This window comes from Canis aureus, chromosome 18 (assembly GCF_053574225.1).
Source record: "Canis aureus isolate CA01 chromosome 18, VMU_Caureus_v.1.0, whole genome shotgun sequence".
Taxonomy (NCBI): Eukaryota; Metazoa; Chordata; class Mammalia; order Carnivora; family Canidae; genus Canis; species Canis aureus.
The window spans coordinates 37,240,600-37,262,217 of NC_135628.1; the positions used below are offsets into that span (position 1 = coordinate 37,240,600).

Sequence of the window (21,618 nt, forward strand, 5' to 3'; positions counted from 1 at the left end):
GTTCCATTCTTCTTTTACCCACAACCTTCCCCTAATAGCCCCCTCCCATCTAATAGCAGGCTTCCTCTGCTGAGTCAAGCAGACAGACACTTCTCTAACACCAACTTACAATAGTCTAAATGGAAACTTAAGTTCTCAACTCCATTTGACCTATTACATCCAGCGTCCACCATTAATTGACAAGTTTTCTCTGTGACATTTAGTTCATATCTCATCAAACCAGTCCATCTTTAGGTCACTAGAGGAGTTATCTTGCACCTGCATATAACTAACTAATTTCTCAGGAGTACCCATGAAAGAAGCTTTTAAATATATGAGCCTAATCTGGTTCTGATACCAATTTTGACCACCAAGCAATGCTCGGGACACCAGGTGGATGTCCTACAACTTAATTCTGATACTACCTGGAGATTGCATCAGATCCCAGAGGTTAAGGGTTTAGTCCTACAAGATTGCCCTTCCCCTCCAACTCCAATGCCAGTCATCAAGTACAGGTTGTTACCTGTGCTTCTGACCAGACTGCATATAAACCAGAGATCCCCATAACCCGCTCCTTGGGTTCAATTATTTGCTGGAGCAGTTCGTAGAACTCAGAGAAACTCTTTACTTACTAGATTACTGGTTTACTATAAAAGGATGTAACTCAGGAACAGCCCGATGGAAGAGACCCATAGCATGAGGTAAGGCACTGAGCTTCCATACTCTCTCCTGGGCACTGCCTGCCCCAGATCTTCATGTGTTCACCAGCCCAGGGACGCCCAATTCTATCGTGTTTTTTTCGGATCTTTATAGAGGCTTCATTACAACCCCAGCTCCTCTCCCTTCCCTGGCAACCAGCCCTCAACCTCAGGTACTTTGAAAAGTCACCTCATTCACATAACAAAAGACATCTTTATTGTTTTCATCATTTAGGAAACTACAAGGATTTTAGGAGCTCTGTGTCAGAAATGAGGACAAAGACCAAATACATAATTCTTATTATATTTTATTTAGTTAGTTATTTTTAAAGATCTTATTTATTTATTCATGACAGAGAGAGAGAGCTAGAGGCAGAGACACAGGCAAAGGGAGAAGCAGGCTCCACACAAAGTGCCCGATGTGGGACTGGATCCCAAACTGCGGGATCATGCCCTGAGCCAAAGGCAGACGACGCTCAACTGCTGAGTCATCCAGGCATCCCACCTAATTCTTATTATAAATCACAATATCACAACTCATGAAATGCTGGCCAGTCCTGGCTCCTGTCAGGCAAACATGGACTCTGAGGACAGTAGAGGCCCAAGTCAAGAATTCCTCTCCTAGCTGTTCAAGGATGCCAGTGTTTTTAATCGCTCTACCCAGCATCTTCTGCTCAACTGATCCTGGCTGAACAGAGCTGGCCAATAGCAGTGATTTCCAATTAATTAAATCATCTGAGCAAAATGTCCATTTTAAATTTATTTCCTATTTCTCCTGATTTTTTTCTCATAGAGTAATTTATAAAGATCCAGAAATAAAACTTTATTTGCAGAAGGTGAACTTTTAGTGAATGGAAAAATTTTAACATGACTGCCAGTAATTTTTCATGGATCTAGCTTTCTTATGCTAGCTGAAATTGATCTGGCCAAGTTGGCACATAATTAATGATACTATGTTACAGCTTATAATCATCTGTATTTAATTTGCCATTTTAAATAAAATTATTGCCAATAAAAACCATCAAATTTTCTGTAAATTTTTTTTGCAGCTCTCAATAAAATTTTATACATGCACAAAGACCCTACAGACAATTGATATCACTGGGAACTTTTAGAATTATCAGAATGACTAGTATATTAGCTCAGTAGTCATGTCTCTTAAATCTATAAACACACTACAATCAACTATATAAGAAAATAAGGTGTAAAATAGAGTAAGAATTTGTTTAAGCATACTTATTGTATGCAGCCTTAGAACTTTAAAATAAAAAAAACCTGCAATTGGAAAGAAACTATACAAATAAGTATAACCTAAACACAATGTCTGACCCATCATGATAGGTGCTCAGCAAATGTCTGGCTGAATGAATGGACATGGAGAAGACAACACAAATGTGGCATATATAAGTACATACACAAAAAACTACAGAATGACTTTTTTTACATACCAGGAGATAGAAGAACATGTTTTTACACTTGGGGATCCCGAAGATAATGTTCAAGTAGCTGCTAGAAAGATGGAAAAGTAGAGGAAAATCATTTAGACCAATGTGTGAATATCTACATTCTCCACTATTGATTTGAATTGAAATATTAAAATCCAAGAACAATAATAGATTTAGTATCTTGAGAAAGGAGGAAATTTTAATTAAATTTTGCAAACAAACAAAAAAAAAATTTGCAAACAGAATAAACCTCTCAAGTATTAATGCCTCTTGAAAGGAAAGGAATTAATAATAAAAGTATAGTATAAGTTGAAAAAATAAAGAACATGGACAAAATTAAGAAAAAAAATTAATTTATAAAGAGAAATTATTCCAACACAATAAATATCAATAATACAATAAAAGAGGAACATAACAGGAAGTCAGGAAGGAACTACTTTCATAGTAATAGGTTTACAGAGAGAGAAAACATCTACAAGAACCATTAGGAAATTTCCTGGCATAATGTGGGTTAACAGAAGCTGAAAGTAGCATTTATTTTATAGAAACTATACACACCATACTATAGCTGATGCATCAGAAAGATTTATTTAGAGTTGACATTTGCTTCTTGTTGAATTCCTTAAGGAGAGCTCAAACTAAATGAGGAATTTCAACTTATAATTTTTAAATTGTGTTTATGGTAATTAGTATATGAAAGATGAAAGGTCAAAGAAAAAAATGACTTGTTTAAAAAATACATATCTTTCCATCAAAGTGCTTCATGTTGTTCCAAGTCTTTAAAAACATCTTTAAGATGATACACCATCAACAAAGATAAAAGAATGATAATATCTGCCTAAGTAAATCCCTTTCCTTTCTGATAAAAGAGAGAAAAGGTAAATATTATAATCCTCTTCCAATTTCCCTAGAACCCATAACTTTAAAAATTGAGGAGGAAGATCATTTTCTATGAGACAAGTAATTCAAAAGGTCGGGGATCTTTAAAGATACACTAATTTGTCCATGTTGCCATGAGTATAATTTGCTAGTTTACTTCTGAGGCAAATGCCATTTTTTATTACTCACATGAAATAGTTAATGCCCTCCTCCTCTCCAGCACATACCTACTTCTCCAACACACTTGATCTGTTCCCTATAATGCAAACCCAAAATTAACTGGAAAAGAACAAAGTGAAACCTTATCTTCATCTACAAGAATGATTCTAAACACAATGACAATCATGCCAGACAAAAGAGACACAATTTCGTATTTACAATGTAACATCACTTAAAATACTTTGAAGTAACTAGTCCTTTAAATATTCAAGGCTAAAGTGTTTCTGGTTGAATTGCTAAACTAGCATTAAAATAAAATACATGCTTTCTTATTGGTTCTGTTTTATTTTTAAATATGTTGGCTAAACACCTGTCTAGAACAGTAGCTAATTATAGGAATTCCAGAACCTAGTTTGTGTCTGCATTTTATGGAGAGTAGGAGGAATGATGGCCCATGGTTGTGTTCTCCCAGCCTCTGACTTTCTTAGTCTTCTGGATTACTCAACAAATATTTACTTTTATTTATTTTTAAGATTGTATTTATTTATTCATGAGAGAGAAGCAGAGACACAGGCAGAGGGAGAAGCAGGCTCCCTGCAGGGATCCTGATGTAGGATTCGATCCCAGGACCCCGGGATCATGACCTGAGCCAAAGGCAGATACTCAACCCCTGAGCAACCCAGGTGCCCCACTCAATGAATATTTAATAATAAATGAGTGAGGGAAGGAATGTAAAGAGGGAAAGGAGGGAGGCTAAAAGGGGAAGCCTGAGAGGAGAAAACAAAAAGCATTTTTGTGATTTTTTTTTTTAAGATTTTATTTATTTATTCATGAGAGACACAGAGAGAGAGAGAGAGAGGCAGAGACACAGGCAGAGGGAGAAGCAGGCTCCGTGCAGAGAGCCCAAAGCAGGATCCAGGGTCTCCAAGATCACGCCCCGGGCTGAAAGCAGCGCTAAACCTGGAGCCACCCAGGCTGCCCTTCAGCCACCCAGGCTGCCCCATTTTGTGATTTAAAAGTACTTGAATGATCTCAAAATAGGTGGGCAAAACAAGCCTACCAAAGATTATATGAATTTTCTAGGGTATAGCAGGCAAGTAGTCCTCCATCTGAAAAATAAGTGGATTTCCATCTATTTTTTTCTTGAGACTTAAAATTTCTCATATATAACGAAGACATTTATACCACAATCAGTTTTAATGTGATGTTTGGGTTGTTACAATCGAAATTTAATTTCACTTAGTTGTGTTTCTCAGATGTGATCAATGACTGGCCATGCATGGATTGCCTGGGATAGTGCATTTGCCTTCCTCCCAGAGTAATTATTAGTAGCAACTCACTTCACTCAGAAGTGTCCTGGTTTGGAAAATAATTTTTATGGTCACTCAACCAATGACCAAATGCATTTGAAAATCCTGGTTCTTATTAAAAGGAGAGCTTCCAGGTCCCACCTTAACCTAATAGCTTCAAACCTCTGAGGGGCAGGCCCAGGATCTGCATTTTAACAGACAACCCTTAGGTAATTGTTAGGGTTACTAAACTTTGAGAATTGCTGCATTAACATATAATACAGAGTAATAGATTTCGATGAGGAGAAAGCTTTCAATGAGGCCAGTAAATGAAAATAAACAAGAGGTGACATTATTGAATAATATACCTAAAGCCACCAATATATAATTGTGTTTATTCGGCAAGTTTCTTTATGGCTTGCAACCACTACCACATCTATCTTTGTCTCAGAGACAGAGATCAGTAAAACGGCACAAACGAGGAAGATAGCACCACAGGACTTCATCTAGCTTCTGTATTTACATTTGTTTTGCCATCATTCTAGGTCTATGTACAATAGCCTCCCTTCTCTACAAGGGATATGTTCCAAGACCCCCAACAGATGCCTACCACTGTGGACAGTATGAGCCTCTAATTGTATTATGTTTTTTCCTATACTTACTTCCTATAGTTTAATTTATGAATTAGGCACAGTAAGAGATTAACAACAATAACTAATAATAAAATAGAACCATTGTAATAATACACTGTACTAAAAGTTACAGTGGTCTCTGTATGGTCTCTCTCTCTCTCAAAATATCTTATTATACTGTACTCACCCTTCTTGTGATGACATGAGAGGATAAAATGCCTGCATGAAGAGATAAAGTGAGGTGAATGACGTAGGCATCATGATGCAGCAGCATTGGCACACTAATGATCTTCTGACCATATGTCAGAAGGAGGATCATCTGCTTACAGGGCCACACAGTGGACCTTGGGAACTGAAACCACAGAAAGGAAACCACAGAAAAGGTCAACCTACTATATATTTATTCCCTGTCCGTTCGACTTCATTCTCTCTCTATACTATACTAGGCTACCTAAAATGAACTGGTCATCCCAGATGGTGGTTTTTCATTCTTCAGCATGCCATGTCCTCTGTAGATCCAAATTTTAGCTTTAGAAAAATAAATATAGTTTTCCAGTAATTATGCCAAGTTCCCCGCCTCCTGCCCCCAGAAATGTAAGGAAAGAGAAAGAGAGCAGTGCAATCCCATGAAGGAAGAGATTAGCTTGGAAGTCTTTTCTTCCTGTAGCTTTATTCTCCCCAATTCTTGGATAATTTTTTTATTAAAACTAAGCAACTCTGGGGTGCCTGGGTGGCTCAGGGCATTTGCCTTCAGCTCAGGTCATGATCCCAGGGTCCTGGGTTGGAGCCCTATATCAGGCTCCCTGCTCAGTGGAGAGCCTGCTTCTCCCTTTCCCTCTGCCCTTTCCCCTGCTTGTGCTATCTAGCGCTTTCTCTCTCAAATACATACATACATACATACATACATACATACATACATACATACATAAAATCTTTTGAAAAATTAAGCAAGACCATGTAGGAACACTGTACACAAAGGTTGTCCTTGATTTCTATATTAGTTAACCAGTGCTCTCTGATTGCAAGGAACATAAAAATAACTCTGGCTAACTTAGCCAAAAAGAGAAGATTATAGGAAATTTTCTAAGCAATCCATGAAATCTAAAGAGAGAGTGAAGGACAAAGTCTCAAAAGGGCAAAAAGTGGGGAAGTTCCAGGGCCTCAAAGAGTTTATAGATCTTTCTCTAAAATTTGCTACTAATGTGACTTAAATCAAATGGCATCTCATCTCTCTGTCTCACCATTTCAAATTTTAATAATTGGTATACAGATCATAGAAGGCAGCTCCCTGATAGGCATTCGTGGCCACGTAGACAGAATAACAGCACAGATATAATCTGGGGCCTATGTCTGTGCACAAAGGAATAATTTCTCTGAGAGGAGAAACTCACAGTCGACTATACAACTACCTGAAAGCCATGTGCTCTAATGCACCTTCTGGCTACTTCACACACACACACACACACACACACACACACACACACACACACAAGTCTTTTTCCCTCTATTCCAAAAACAAACAAACAAACAAACAAGTTCAAAACATAAGATCCAACCAAACCTCACATAACCACAATGGGGAACAACCAAAGTTATTGCCAGCCACTGCACACAGAAGGGAGATGCTGGCCTTCAAGCCCAGGACCTCCGGCTAATGTTCATTCCTCTTCAGTTCTGTCAGAACCCCATTTCAGTATTCTATAGCCTATGAACCACGTGATAAATTGAACCATGATCTGGATAACATTATATATCCCTGGAAAAAAAAGAAAGAGACAAGGAAAGAAAAAATAATTATTATAATTCTCATTTTAAAAGGAAACATGAGAATAAATACTTAGCAAGGAAAATACTGGTGCAAGCTAGTCTTCCATTCTGCAGGCATTCACAAGACTGCTGCTGACATATGAGATAGATTCCTCCTTTGCTTGTTCCAAGTTCTCCTGGCTTGCAGCCAACACCACAGCTTGCCAAAGATCTTTGCCCTGATTGCACAAAGAATCCAATATGCCCAGGTGGTAGTCTCAGCTCCCAATTCAACAAAATCTACATTTTTTTAACCCTTGGATGAAACATTTTTCCACTGAGTACTGAATTGCTCAGGCTAAAGTGTTAAAGAAATAATTTTAAAGAATTAAAGTAAAACTTCTGAAAGTGAAAGAGTAAGTGTGATTATTAGAAATGTCTTCACGCCTAAGTCCTACGTTGCATTACAGCTGTGAAAACAATATCAAATGTATTAGTCACTGGTTCCATTCATGTTCTAGATCCTACAACTTAGCATATCAATATTACAAGATGCTACTTCTTAGATAGTGTCTGGTTAAGTTTCCAATAGGTCCTTCCAATGAAGAGTAGGTTCATCAGGATGACAGGATATTTATATAATAAGGCCAGGCAGTCAGTAGCCTTTGCCTTGTTTGGCAGTGCAGTGAGTTCACTGATTAAAAACTATGTATGGAATCCTGTGATGCTTTTGAGGCATGTAAGAAGGGAAAGCAAATCCAAATCCAGAAAGACTATTCCAGTAATGATAAGTCGTTGCTTCTCCATGATGAAGGGGCATTTCCAACATGCAAGAATTTATCTGCCACAGGGTAGTAGCCCAGGTCCCCGAGAATCATATTGCTAGTCATTCTTGTTTAACAGTATATGATTAGTCTAGGTGAAAGGAAATATATGTTACTGAATCCAAGCATCACCTCCAGTCTGGTCATCACAGTTCTTATGCCCATGAACCATCAGACTGGCTCTGTTGAGGATAACTGATTCCCACAGAAGGAATCATTTTGTTCTCTGAGTATTAAGAACCTCTTCTGCAATGATGCCTCTTTGTGAGCATTCACATGAACACACATATTCTTACTCTGGGCCAGTTCCAAATGGTCCATCCACCCGTCCCTAAAACCTCATTGCTCTCAATTCTCCAATCTTGATCCTTCCAAGTCCCTAACGATCTAGTCAGATGAGCACTAAAAATTACCCAGTATGATTCATTCAGCCTTAGCCAGCTCTAAAATATGGCCACTGTCCCAAACCTCCTGCCCCAGTATACACATCATTGTCCAAGTCACTCTGGCCCTTCCCTCAGAGACACCTCTGACCCCTTCACAATCCAGCAATGAATGGGTAAATGTCTGACACAACAGCAGGTCCTCAGCCATTTCAGTGCTAGATTCCAACTGCCTTACTTGTTACAGGTTTTGGAAGTTGCCCATGTGCCAAATCATTAGCTTAAGAATTAGTATAGATTCTGACCTCAGGTAAAGTAGACAATAAAATGTTTCCTTCTAAGCAAAGTGAACAATAAACTTTCTGCTCGAAACTTAACAATTATAAGCATTTCCCTTCTCACTTGTAGTACAGGGCCACCCTGAAGATCAGCAGTACTTCCTCTCAGTTGTCTGGGGCTAGCATATCACGCAAAACTATCTGTACAGCAGCAGGCTCAAGTGACTCTGTTCCTGATCCACTAGGCATAGGAAACTCCCCATGAGACTTAAGGAAGAAAGTAATGTAGGAGTACAACTGCCTGTTTATACAGTTTACCTGTGTCTTCAGGTTTCTCATAGGCTCAGCTTCACAGATTTCTCTTCTTTCTCAATCCACTTGAGGTGGAGTACTGCTGGGAGTGGCTGGCTTTACAGCTAAGTGTCTGGGACAATACCATTTCAGGTCAGTCATCAAGGTACCATGGCTGTGTTACACCAGATGGTGGAATGATTCAGTCTCTACATGAGCCTAGCCACAAGCCAGGAATCATCTGCTAAAGAAGACTTTGCCTTTGGGATTGTCTTATTGGGGCTTGTCATAGACGACTCCCTATAGCTTTTGGCTGGGCCATAGACCTTTCCAGCAAGCAGTATTGGATCCATGTTTGGAGACTGTGCTAACTGGAAAGCCCCCTCAAACTTTGGGCCCCACTCCGAACTGGCAACTTTTGGGTGGCCACCCAGGAAAAGGTCAGCATATGACAACACTATGTCCAAAATCCCAAGAGGACCCAACTTACTGTGCCTGGCAAATTCTCTTCAGAAATTTGTAAATGAATGTTTCATTATCTCACATTAATGACAAACTCAATGTTTAACTCCATAGTGCTAAAATTTCAAAGTACTGCTCCCTTATATTAATCAAATGTGATGGTTATTTTTTTCTTCATTTAATTCCTTCCTTCCTTATTCAAACTTCATCTACTTACAAAAAGGATTGAAAGGTCCTTGTCATGTCACCTTGTTTTTTTGTAATAAAATGTTAGCAAGAAGTTGCAGAGTAAAATAGCACATTATAAAAGTTAAGTAAGGAAGTAAGTTCATCACTTAGCTACATTTAGTTTCTATGTTATGAATCCATATGCAGAAATCTGCTCATTTGAAAATGTAAGGCCCATTCAAAAGCTCTTAGAATCTTTAGATCTTACGTGAGACAAACAGAATGAATATTGCCTTGTCTCAGTGGGAAATCATCCTTTGCCATGCTCTTTGGAAACCATCATAGCCAAGACTTTAAATAGAAATGTCTAATAGGAATTTTTTTAACAAATCACTCTATTCCCTTTAATAAAAATCAGATGTAAACTAACACCTATGTTCTTAGTACCCTTTTTAAAATAATTTTAACACAATTTGATTTTGAATGCTCTCAAAAAATGCTTTATTTATTTCTATAAGTTTTTAGAGATCATCTGCTATGTGCAAGCTCTATGTGAGGCCATAGAGAAATAAGGCCCAGTCAATAAACTATCAAAGAGTTTATTTGTGGTCTAGGGACGTATGAATGGCTCAGTCTATTATTAAGCATTTGACTCTTGATTTTGGCTTGTTTCATGATCTCAGGGTCATGAAATTGAGCCCTGTGTCCAGCTCCATGCTGAGCATGAAGCCTGCTTTGGATTCTCTCTCCCTATCCCTCTGGCCCCTCTCCTCTTCCTGCTTGCTGCTCTCTCTCTCTCTCTCTCTTAAAAAGAGGAGGGGTTGTTTATGGTCTAATAGAGGATACAAATAAGTAGAAAATTATTAGGCAGTCCAAGAGATCCTAAGATAGGACTAATAAGAGGGTGTTGTGAAACTGGGGGTCAGGGAAGACTTTTCATAGGAAGTGGAATGTAAGCCAAAGTCTAAGGGAAAAGGACCCACAAAGACCAAGATGCTACTAAATAAAGGAAGAAGAGTGAGTTCTGGGCAGAGCAAAAGTTATGTACAGAGATCAAAGCAACCACAGAAAGCACAGTATGTTTGGGTTCTTGAAGGGAGTTTGGTAAAGCTGGCTCTTAGAATTGGGGGGCTGGTAGGTAGTAACTGTGGTAGTGGAAGAACAGAGAGGCTAATGGAAACATACGTGTAGTAAATGTGGTTCCTTGGCTCTGCTACAGCTCTACTTTCTCTGTTAAATGAATCTCAGATGATTGGCACAGAGGCATTAAATTAAGAACAGCTAGGGAATGAGTCAAGGCAATTATTACTTCACAATCATGAATTTAGGGTTGGGCATGTGGCCCACTTTTGGCCAATCAGATCTAAGGAGAGGTCAGCTGAAGCTTTCCTCCCAGGCTAAAAACAGACCCTCCCAAAGGAGAAGGCTGTTGCCCGCTTCTTACCTGTCTGTAATGCTCATGTAGGTCTTAAAAGCTGTTTGAAGCCACTTTCCTTGATCAAGGAAAAGACCCAAAGAATTACAGAGCTAACTAAGGCGTTTTCATTTAGTGGAACTGATAAACCATCACTGGACCCATTTCTGTCTTTGTCTTCACTTCTTGGTATGTGAGAGAATGGAATGCTTTATTATTTAAATCTCTTTGTCACTGTTCTGTTACTTGCAGCTAAGTATCTTCCTAAAGGTTAAATGAAGATGGAATTGAGAAGCTTGGGGCCGTGTCATGAAGGGCCTTACAGCTATTCCCATCTAGACTCCTTGTTTACATGTGACAAAAACCTATTTCTAACTGGCTTAGGTGAAAGTGGAGAACTCGTAGGAATGTCCTAGGGTATCTTGTGTGATGCAAGGAAGGATGAAACAACTAGCTTCTGGAAGGACGGGGATACAGCCAAGGATTAGGGACAACTTGTATCAGGGGCTTCAAATACCACCAGCAGATTGTTCCCTAACTCTCATCTCTGCTTCTCCCCATGGGCTGGCTTCATTCTTTCTTGCTATTGCCTGGATTCCTGCACATTGTGAAAAACATGACCACCAAGAGCTCTGAGCTCCTCATTTAGCTTCCACTCCCCAGGAAGAACTAGCACATTCTCCCTCTAATATTAAATTTAAGAAACCCATTTAATTCCTATGAATAAAGAAGTAGTTCTGGATGGCCAGAACAACAGGTAACCATTGCACAAGGGACCATCAGAAAATTTAAGCAAAGAGAGAAATAATTACATTTGTACTTTAGGAAGATGACCTTAGGCTCAGGCTAGAGAATGAACTAGGAGGGTAGTTCTAGGAGAAAGGGCAATCGTCATAACATTTGTGAGAAGTAATACTTCTTAAACAAAGGTAGACATAATGCAGATAAGATTTTAGCTCTTATTTAAGCAGCACTGATCTTTAGATCTTATTTAAGCAGCATTGTGTTTAGTTCTTTGCAAATCACAATAAAGAATACAACTTGTCTATGGTAGCAGGGAATAGATGGGAAAGTGAACAGAAGGCTGCAAAAGTTTTGGGAAAAGATTAATCAATTTACCTGCTTTTATTATAACTTTTTAAAGTCATCTTAAGATTCTATTGGCCTCAAGTTCTGCTGAGGCTAATGCTTATTCAATACTGACTTAACACAAAAATTGATTAACAATTCACAAGTTTATTTAAAACTTAAAATAAAATAAAAAATAAATAAAACTTAAAATATCAAATATGAAAATCCAATGATCCACCCTTATCATTGTTCCTAGCAATCTAACATATTTTAGTAGAAAATCATTTATTTCTTCTTCTGCAGAAAGTACACAGTTTATCTGAAATCAGAGGCAGATGAAGCCTTAGGATGTATAAAATGCTAATAAATGAAAGCAAACAGTTGTAAATAAAAGCATAGTCATGAAACAAAAGACAGGCCAAGTAAATTATACATAAAAGTAAAAATAATTAACCCAAATAAATGATCAAATATGTCATTAGTGCAATTTAAAGATGGATTGGGTGGTTTCAGAAATAGGTTTTGTTCTTGTTTTGGGGTATCTAGATCTGTTCTAGACGGGTGTTTCTTCAAGAGAGGACCACATACCAACAAAACAAGGGAATAAGACAGCAGATGGGGAAAAAGTCAGATTGAAGAGGGTAAAGAAAATAAAGAGAACATCTAGAGGTATCTTATAGATACCCCAAGGAGAGAGAGAGCATGAGTAGAGGGGAGGGGCAGAGGGAGAAGCAGACTCCCCACTGAGCAGGGAGCCTCATACAGGGCCCCTGGGATCATGACCTGATCCAAAGGCAGGCACTTAACCAACTGAGCCACTCAGGTGCCTCTCTCTGACTTTTTTTAAGATTTTATTTATTTATTAATGAGAGACACAGAGAGAGAGAGTGCACGGCAGAGACACAGGCAGAGGGAGAAGCAGGCTCCATGCAGGGAGCCCCATGTGGGACTTGATCCCGGGACTCCAGGGCCGAAGGCAGGCACCAAACTGCTGAGCCACCCAGGGATCCCCTCTCTCTCTGATTTTTTTTAATTAATTAATTAATTATTTATTTATTTATGATAGTCACACAGAGAGAGAGAGAGGCAGAGACATAGGCAGAGGGAGAAGCAGGCTCCATGCACCGGGAGCCCGACGTGGGATTCGATCCCGGGTCTCCAGGATCGCGCCCTGGGCCAAAGGCAGGCGCTAAACCACTGCGCCACCCAGGGATCCCCTCTCTCTGACTTTTTAAAAAGGCAGAAAGTAATCACAGACATTGGGAAGGTCTGCTTATATATCAAGAAAGCCAGGACACATTTTGAAATAAAATTATAAGATTCTATAATAAAGACTGAATGGTAGTAGTAATAAGGAGTGGTATCCATATGGATACAAATATTTTTTAAGCTATTCTAAAATTTTTTTCTGTTTTATATGATGAAAAGATATTTCTGACATTAAAAAAGTAGAACATTTATGACTAAATCTGGTAGAACAGAAGACTTAACAGAAATAACAAACTCACCATGGTTAGCAACAGGGCATCAGAATGACATGTTGATCTTGATAAACTTACAGATGCTAGAGTCCCACTCCAGACCTACTGAATCAAAATCTTGGTGGATAAACCTAAGACTAGGAAGATTTTGATTCACAGTGAGAGCTGAGAATCACTGCTTTAAACCAGGACCAGAGATACACTACTGTCACCTGATGAAAATTTACCTAAAACTTACCTAAATTTAAGGATAGCTTTCTGAACAGTGGTTTCTTTTGCTAGCTTAAATCTGCCATGCTAAACTGCTAAACTCACCATCACAATTATAAGCATTTAAAAAAGGTAAATATACAGAGAATATAAAAACTCTTATTTGCAAATTTGTTAAGCTTTACTCAAAATACTTTGAATCCTAAAATATAATGCAGTAGATTTATACACGGTTTTATCATTTATAAGGTATATTCACATGCACTAATTAGATTAATTCCTAATAACATTTTATTTTGTTAAAGATTTTATTTATTTATTCATGAGAGACAGAGAGAGAGAGAGGCAGAGACACAGGTAGAGGGAGAAGCAGGCTCCACGCAAGGAGCCTGACACAGGACTGGATCCTGGGTCTCCAGGATCAGTCCCTGGGCTGGAAGCGACACTAAACTGCTGAGCCACCTGGGCTGCCCCCTAATAACATTTTAGAATGAGACTTATTGTCTATATTTTACTCATAAAGACACAGCCTTAGAGAGGATCAATGATTAGTCTAGTGGTTCCTAAACTTATGTGCATGTTGGGAAATAAATACTAATTTATTAGTATATACGTGTCAAAAAATACTAATGCCTGTATCATAGCCTTAGAGAATGAGATTTAATTTGTCTTGGGTGTGACCTGAGTTATGGCATTTCTTTAAAAAGAACCCCTGTGAATCTAATTTGCAGACAAATTTGGGAAACACTGGACTAGCCCCAAAACACTCAGATGGTAATTAATGAAACTAGCATTTAGGCATTTTGATGTTAATGCTTTATGTTTGGCATAAAGATCAAAGACAGTAATTAACCTCAACTAAGACTTCTTGAGTTTCTCAATAAAGCAGGGTTTCCAAATTTCTCTGGCTATAAGAATCACTAAGTTGGATTTAAAAATACAGATTCTTAGAGGACCTTCCACAGAATTTTCTGATGCCATAGATTTGGAAAGTTCCTGGGGAATGTGCATGTTTCCAAGTTATTTTAGTCTGTGTGGACTGCTATAACAGAATACCATAGAATAGGTGGCTTATAAACAACAGAAATCTATTTCTCACAGTTCTGGAGGTTGGCAAGTCCAAGATCAAGGCCCTGGCAGATTCAGTGTCTGGTGAGAACCCACTTTCTGTTCTCTGTTTGTAGACAGCTGTCTTCTGTGTCTTCACATGGAGAGGGAGCTCTCTGGGATTTTTTTTTATTTTTATTTTTTTTAAAGATTATTTATTTATTCATGAGAGACACATCGAGAGAGAGAGAGAGAGAGAGAGAGAGAGAGAGGCAGAGACATAGGCAGAGAGAGAAGCAGGCTCCATGAGGGAGCCTGATGTGGGACTTGATTCCAGGTCTCCAGGATCACGCCCTGGGCTGAAGGCAGGTGCTGAACCGCTGAGCCACCCAGGCATCCCTGGGATCTTTTTTATAAGGGCTCTGAATTAGCTCTCAAAAAATCATCACATTAAGGATTAGGCTTTAACATATGAATTTGGGGGCATGTGAACATTTATAGTTTATAGCACAAGTGCTTACATGATTTTTAGGACAAAATAAGAGTGGAAAAAGACTATAATAAGTAATATCACACTCTATCAATATTATAAATCATTAGTATTGAATATCAAAGTTTTAAATTATTAGTACTGAATATCAAAGTTTTAAATATGGTTAAGAATTAATGGAGAAACTTAAACAAAACAGAACCAAAAGAAATAATAGGCCACCCCAACTCAGAGGAGTGTATACAAACCATTGTGTATACAAACCTAGTTGTACACAAACCACTCAGCAATTCAACAAATTTTCATGGGTGAGTTCATTGATGAATATCTAATATAGTACATCTAAGGCACACTAGTAGATGTGCTGAAGACACACAAATGAAGAAGGTGGAGTCCTGGCTATTAAAGACCCTGATTGCCTGTGTGCATCTCTTGTGGAAAAATGCAAACTGCTTGAACTGGCTCTGGGTTTTAAGACCAATAGTCTTTATTTCCCTACTTGAGAAAGTTTTCCTTTCAGATTGCTTCAGTGAGCATTTAATGAGAACTTTAACAGGGATTTAGAAGATACAGAAAGTGTTGGGGTAGCAGTGGTGGTAGTGAAATTAGAAGGGCCAGGAGTTACTGGGTACTCTGAACTGGGAGCTGAGGAACACCTTCAGGGAAAGTCTGGCCCTGGCACCTGGAGATAGTGATCATTCTTGAGTGAATGAATTTGGCGGGGGGGGGGGGGGGGATTGGTGACAAGGATGTGTGGGGTTAGTGAACAGGAGAGGACAAGCAGAAGAAATCAGTGTTGGCAGGTGAGCAAGGCAAATTAGAACTGATAAAGGTGTTGAATTTCTTGATTAGGCATTTGATTTTGATGTAACCTTTGGAAGATTTTGTAGTTGGGACTGAACCAGACTATCATAATAGAGTTTAACTAACTTCGTACTTAAAGAGTAATTGTAAGGCATAGATTCTGTTTTCTATTACTTTACACATCACCCTCCCCACTCCAACCCAACATAACCCACCACACCTACACAATCACACACGTGCACACATGCCCAATTCTCAGCTTAAAGTAGATACAAAAACAAGTACTTAAAATACTTATATTGTGACAATCTTCTTTTTTTCATTATTGTGAACAATCTTAACTAGCTTAGTGTTAGTCTAAATGTACAATCATGGAAGGAAAAAAAAATTTAAATTCCAGACAAGAAACAGCTAGAGTTGGAAAAGCAATGAAGATAAATAAGATCAAGAAAAATGGACAGGACAGCTGAGAAATAGTAGAAAAGAAACTACAGTTTCTAATAGTGAATCATAAATTTGTAATGAATGGGGATTTAACAATTAATTGAGTATATGAGGTAAATTACTAGAAAGGAATTCAAAATAATTTTGAAGTTTTTAAGCATGCCAAGATAAGTAAGAAAAAGAGCTTTAGGAGGAAGATATCTTTAATGTAAAGTCAATTCATAATCCTCTCTTCCCACTCAAATCTGGACAACCTCTAATCCCCCAAAGAGATATAGGGATTCCCAGAACCACTTTAAGCTTTTCCAACTCCAAATGCCTTTATGCATATAGCTCAAGATCGTCACCCAGGAATAAAGTCACTTTATTGGAAAAAAGGAAGCGCTTGAGCCACTGTATGGGTTCCCCCCAATTAGGGAGCACCCAAGCTTTACCTAAGCAATTCACATTTGTCATGGTGACAGCAGCAAGGAGAAAGGAAGCCATGGACTTTTAGCACGTGGAGGAAGCTTAAAGTTTAATCTAGAGATTAGAAGAACAGAAGATAAAATCATTAAGGAATTTTATAATATAAACCAGTAGAAGGTAAACCAGTATTTACAAACATTTTCAAATGTGAAAACTTCTTAGTTTCTTCTAGAGTCAGAATTTAAATCATCCCAATTTTTGCAAATTGTAAAACACTATATGTACACTGCAAAAAAGCCAAACATTTACTAACGAGTATAAATGAACCCTCCCCCCGCCCCCACTTCCAGCTGCAGCCAAAAAGAGATCACTCCCTGGAGACAGCCTCTGTTAACATTTTAGTGAATATAAATACATAATAAACATAAAATATTGACTTAAATAGAATCATACTTCACAGTGTTGTGAAACATTTAAGAAATGTCTTGACCTTATTCTCTTTAACAGCTGTCAGCATTCCAATATGTAAATGTACTAAACGTGTAATTCAGTTAAATAATCCTTACTTTAGATGGACAATTTACTGTTTTCAAGTTTAACTTTATAAACAGTGTTCTGATGTTCATCTTCATAGGTTTACTTTTGTACACTCAACTAATTATTTCTTTAAGGAAAATATCCTAAAAGCAGAAATGCAGAGTCACAGGTATGCACAATTAATATTTTGTATGTATTGCCAAATTTCCCCTCATAAAAGTATGTAAAATTTTTGCTTCTATCCTCCATTTGAGAGCCTGTCAGTGTCTGTTTTCCCATATCCTTATCAAGCCTGAGTATTGTTTTTCATGTCTGCCAATACAATATATGAAAATGCTTTCAGTTGAAAAAAATTATTGAAAAATAGTCTATTTTTCATTCTTACTAATTCAATTTCTTCTTTTACAAGCCATTTGTTTCTGACGTTTCAGTTGAGTTATCCAGAAGGACCTTATTCAATAGATTCTCCTCAACAAAAAAAGCAGTAATACATAGTAATCCAGAAAATACATATTGCAAGGTTACTATTAATTCATTAATAGAGGGACTTCTGATCAAGATGGAATGACAGGGGCCAGATTTATACCTCCCTCTAAAAGCACTAAAACAGACAAAATGCTATTCAAAATATTGGATATTAAGAAAAAGTATTTCTCTCTCCCTCCTTCTACCCAAGTCCCTGGCAACTGATTTTTTTTTTTTTTTTTTTTTTTTTACTGTCCCTATATTTTTGCCTTTCCAAAATGTCATATAGTTGGAATCATACAGTATGGCCTTTTCAGACTGGCTTTTTCCATTAGCAATATGCTTTTAAGGTTTTTCCATGTCTTTTCATGCTTGATAGCAAATTTCTTTTTAACACTGATTACTATTCCATTGTGTGGATACATCACAGCTTGTTTAGCCACTCACCTATTGAAGGACATCTTTTGGTTGCTCTCAATTTTGGGCAATTATGAATAAAGCTGCTATAAACATTCATATGCAGGTTTTTGTATGGACATGTTTTCAACTCATTTGAGTAAATACTAAGAAGAGCAATTGTAGGGTCGTATGTTAAGAGCATGTTTAGTTCTGTAAGGAACTGCCAGACAGTCTTCCAAAGTGACTGTACCATTTTGCATTCCCACTATCAATAAATGAGAATTCCTTTTGCACTACATCATCTCTAGCACTTGATGTTTTCAGTGTTTTGGATTTTAGCCATTCTAATAGATGTGCACTGGTATCTCATTGTTTTAATTTGCAATTTTTAAAAGATTATTTATTTATTTGACACAGAGAAAGAGCAAGACCACAAATGGGGGGGAGCTGCAGACAGAGGGAGAGGAAGAAGCAGGCTCCCTGTTGAGCAGAGTCTGACTCCACTGGGGCTCAAACCCAGGACCCTGGGATCATGACCTGAGTTGAAAGCAGACGCTTAACCAACTGAGCCACCCAGGTGTCCCTAATTTGCAATTTTTTAATGACATATGATATTCAACCTCTTTTTAAAATACTTATTTGCCATCTGTATATTGCCTTTGGTGAGGGGTCTGTTCAGAATTTTTGTCCATTTATTGTTATTCATTTTCTTTGAATGTTTTGGATAACAGTCTTTTATCAGATGCCTCCTGAAAATATTTCTCCCTTTCTGTAGCTTGTCTTCTCATTCTCTTGACAGTATATTTTTGTAGAGCAGAAGCGTTTGATTTTAATGAGGTCCAATTTATTCATTTTTCTTCTTTCATTGACTATAACTTTGGTGTTGTATCTAAGAAGTTGTTGCCATATCTAAGGTTATCTAAATTTTCTCCTACATTATCATCCAGAAATTTTATAGTTTTGTATTTTACATTTAAGTCTATGATCCATTTTGAGTTAATGGTTGTGAATGATATAAGGTCTGTGTTTAGATGATTTTTTTGGCATGTAGATGTCCAGTTGTTCCAATACAATTTGTTGAAAAGACTATCTTTTTTCTGCATTGAATTGCCTTCATTTCTTTATCAAAGTTTAGATGACTATATCTGCAGGTGTCTACTTCTGGGTTCTCTATTCTGTTCCATTGATCTACTTGTCTAATCTTTTGCCAGCATCACACACTCTTGATTACTGTAGCTTCATAATAAGTCTTGAAGTCAGGTGATGTCAGCCCCTTGACTTTCTCACCTTCAATATTGTGTTGGTTATTCTGGGTATGTCTGAAGTTTTTCACAGTTCAAATTAAATAGAAACCCACAGCACCAAAAACCTCAACAATCCCAAAGCTACAAGAAAAAACAATACTGAGGACATCATAATCAAATTTCTTAGCTCTTAAAAGTAGCAATATGGAAAAAAAATCTTAAAAATCAGCCAAAAGAAAAAAAAGACATAGAGGAGCAAAGATAAAGATGACAGATTTTATGTCTTAAACAAACTAGAACACAACACAGCAACAGCTTTAAAGCTCAAAAAAAAAAAAAAAAGTCAAATTCTTTACCAGTGAAAAATATTTCTTTTTTTCTTTTTTATTTTTTTTGAAAAATATTTCAAAAACAAAGGTGAAACAGACTTTTTCAGATGTACAAAGCCAGAAGATTCATTACCGACATACCTGCATTTCAAAAATTCATTAATGGTTTTGTTTTGTAATCACATCATATATATTTCAATAATTGCTATCTTTATTTATCAAGGAGGGTTTTATTTTAGATTTTATTTACTTCTTTATTTGAGAGAGAGGGAGAGAGAGAGACTGAACACAAATGGGAAAGTGGGGCAGAGAAAGAAGCATACCCCCTGGCTGAGCAGGGAGCCTGATATGGGGCTCAATCCCAAATCCTCGGATCATGACCTGAGCTGAAGGCAGATGCTCAACCAATTGAGCCACCCAGGTGCCCCAACAAGGAGGGGTTTTGTCTGCATACATTACTTATTAGGGATTTGTACCCTATGATCCTTTATATTAACACCAAAGTCCCTCATATTAAGGCTCTGTGACCCACAGATGAGAATCCTTGTTTTAAAATATAAACTTCATGAAAAATGAAGATCTAATTCAACATCATGGAGTAGATGGATTAATTAGGATAAAGGCTGGGTTGTAATATTATTTCAAAACATAGTGGTTTACACAATACTGAATTTTATTTCCTTCTTATTAAACAACCCATGCAGGAGGAGGGCAGAGTGGCAGATCAGGTGGCAAGTGTCTTGCCATCCTCAATATATTGCCCTCACCTTCATGGCCAAAGGTGATCCAACCAGTGGGAAAGGGGCAAAACAAAGGTGAGGGTATGTTTCTTTTAAAAGTATCTTTCAGTCATATCCTATTGGCTAGAGCCTTGTCACATGACCATACCCTGAAGCCAGGGAAGCTAGGAAATCTAGTCTTCAGCTGGGAAACAATGTATACTCAGCTGAAATTTAAACTACCATGGGAGAAAAGGGGAGAATAAATATTGGGAAATGGTTAGCAGTCCCTGCCAAAGCAAATTTGTGACAGAGGTAAAACTAGAAAAGGAAAAGTGCATCTGATTGGGAGTTAGGAAATATGGTTGATAGTCCTAATTCAGCCTCTTACCCCTTGATTAAACCAAATGTTTAGCTGATGCTTCACCTGAATTACCTTTACTATCTACACCAGGGTTCTTAGTTATTTTTTTTTTTAAACTGTTCCTGTGGAGAGAGGGAGAGGGAGACTAAAGATCTAGGAAGTTCCATCCTCAACTTTCCGTTAAGTCCTGTTCCTTACCAGAGAGTGATTCTTTCAGGGATCATTATGAAAGAATCTACCATAGAGGACATAGTCTCATGTATAAGATCAGAGGCACAGCTCTGAACTCTGCACTGAGGTCTGCCCAAACCCCAGCGCTGTTCCTAGTCAGGCAGGATTATACCAGATGGCACATGACAAAGTTCTCTACCTATAGTGATGATATCACCAGCATTTTTCTTGCAGAAGTTCCAATGGATAATATTGGGAGTACAGAGGTGGGCATTATTCACCAGAAATCTAAGATGGTGTACTGCTTTTACTCTTCAGTGTGAAATAAACCTCCTCTCTTCATTGAAGCCTTAATTTTGAAGGGAAAGGAAGTTAATTTTAATTAACATAAGTTAATGCTATTGATTAAACTTTTGTTCTATTTTCATAAGTGCACACAAATTTGCTTAAAGACAGCTAGCACTGCTGAGAGTTTAACAGCTTTGTTTTGCTATGAGAGAGCACAAATGATGACAAGAATTACACCAAAATTAGTCAAGATAGTTGAGTACAACTAATTCTCTTTAAGTATTACACGATACAGGGAAAATGACTTCATTTTGCCAATAAAATTTAGTTTAAGCTTTATTTAAATTTCTATCACCAATAAAAATCAGACAAGTTTAATGATAATTTTTAAAACATGTTTTTTTCCATTTATTCTTACAGATTATCTAACATTAATTTTCCAGTAACTCAAGGAAAAGTGATTTTTGTCTTATTAATGAGCTAAACTTGGAAGAGATTTA

At 37.6% G+C, this 21,618-nt stretch overlaps 1 protein-coding gene across 1 annotated transcript in view; it reads right to left on the bottom strand.

Annotated features, from left to right (window-relative positions):
- NXPH1 (neurexophilin 1) overlaps positions 1–21,618 on the bottom strand; it is a 433,080-nt gene that overhangs the window by 406,821 nt on the left and 4,641 nt on the right. Inside the window, exons 4-7 of the mRNA XM_077856780.1 lie at positions 16,629–16,716; positions 5,269–5,433; positions 3,191–3,257; positions 2,126–2,186 (exon numbers count right to left, since the gene is read on the bottom strand). The gene's annotated coding sequence lies outside the window, so the exon portion shown is untranslated. The remainder of the gene's footprint in view (positions 1–2,125; positions 2,187–3,190; positions 3,258–5,268; positions 5,434–16,628; positions 16,717–21,618) is intronic.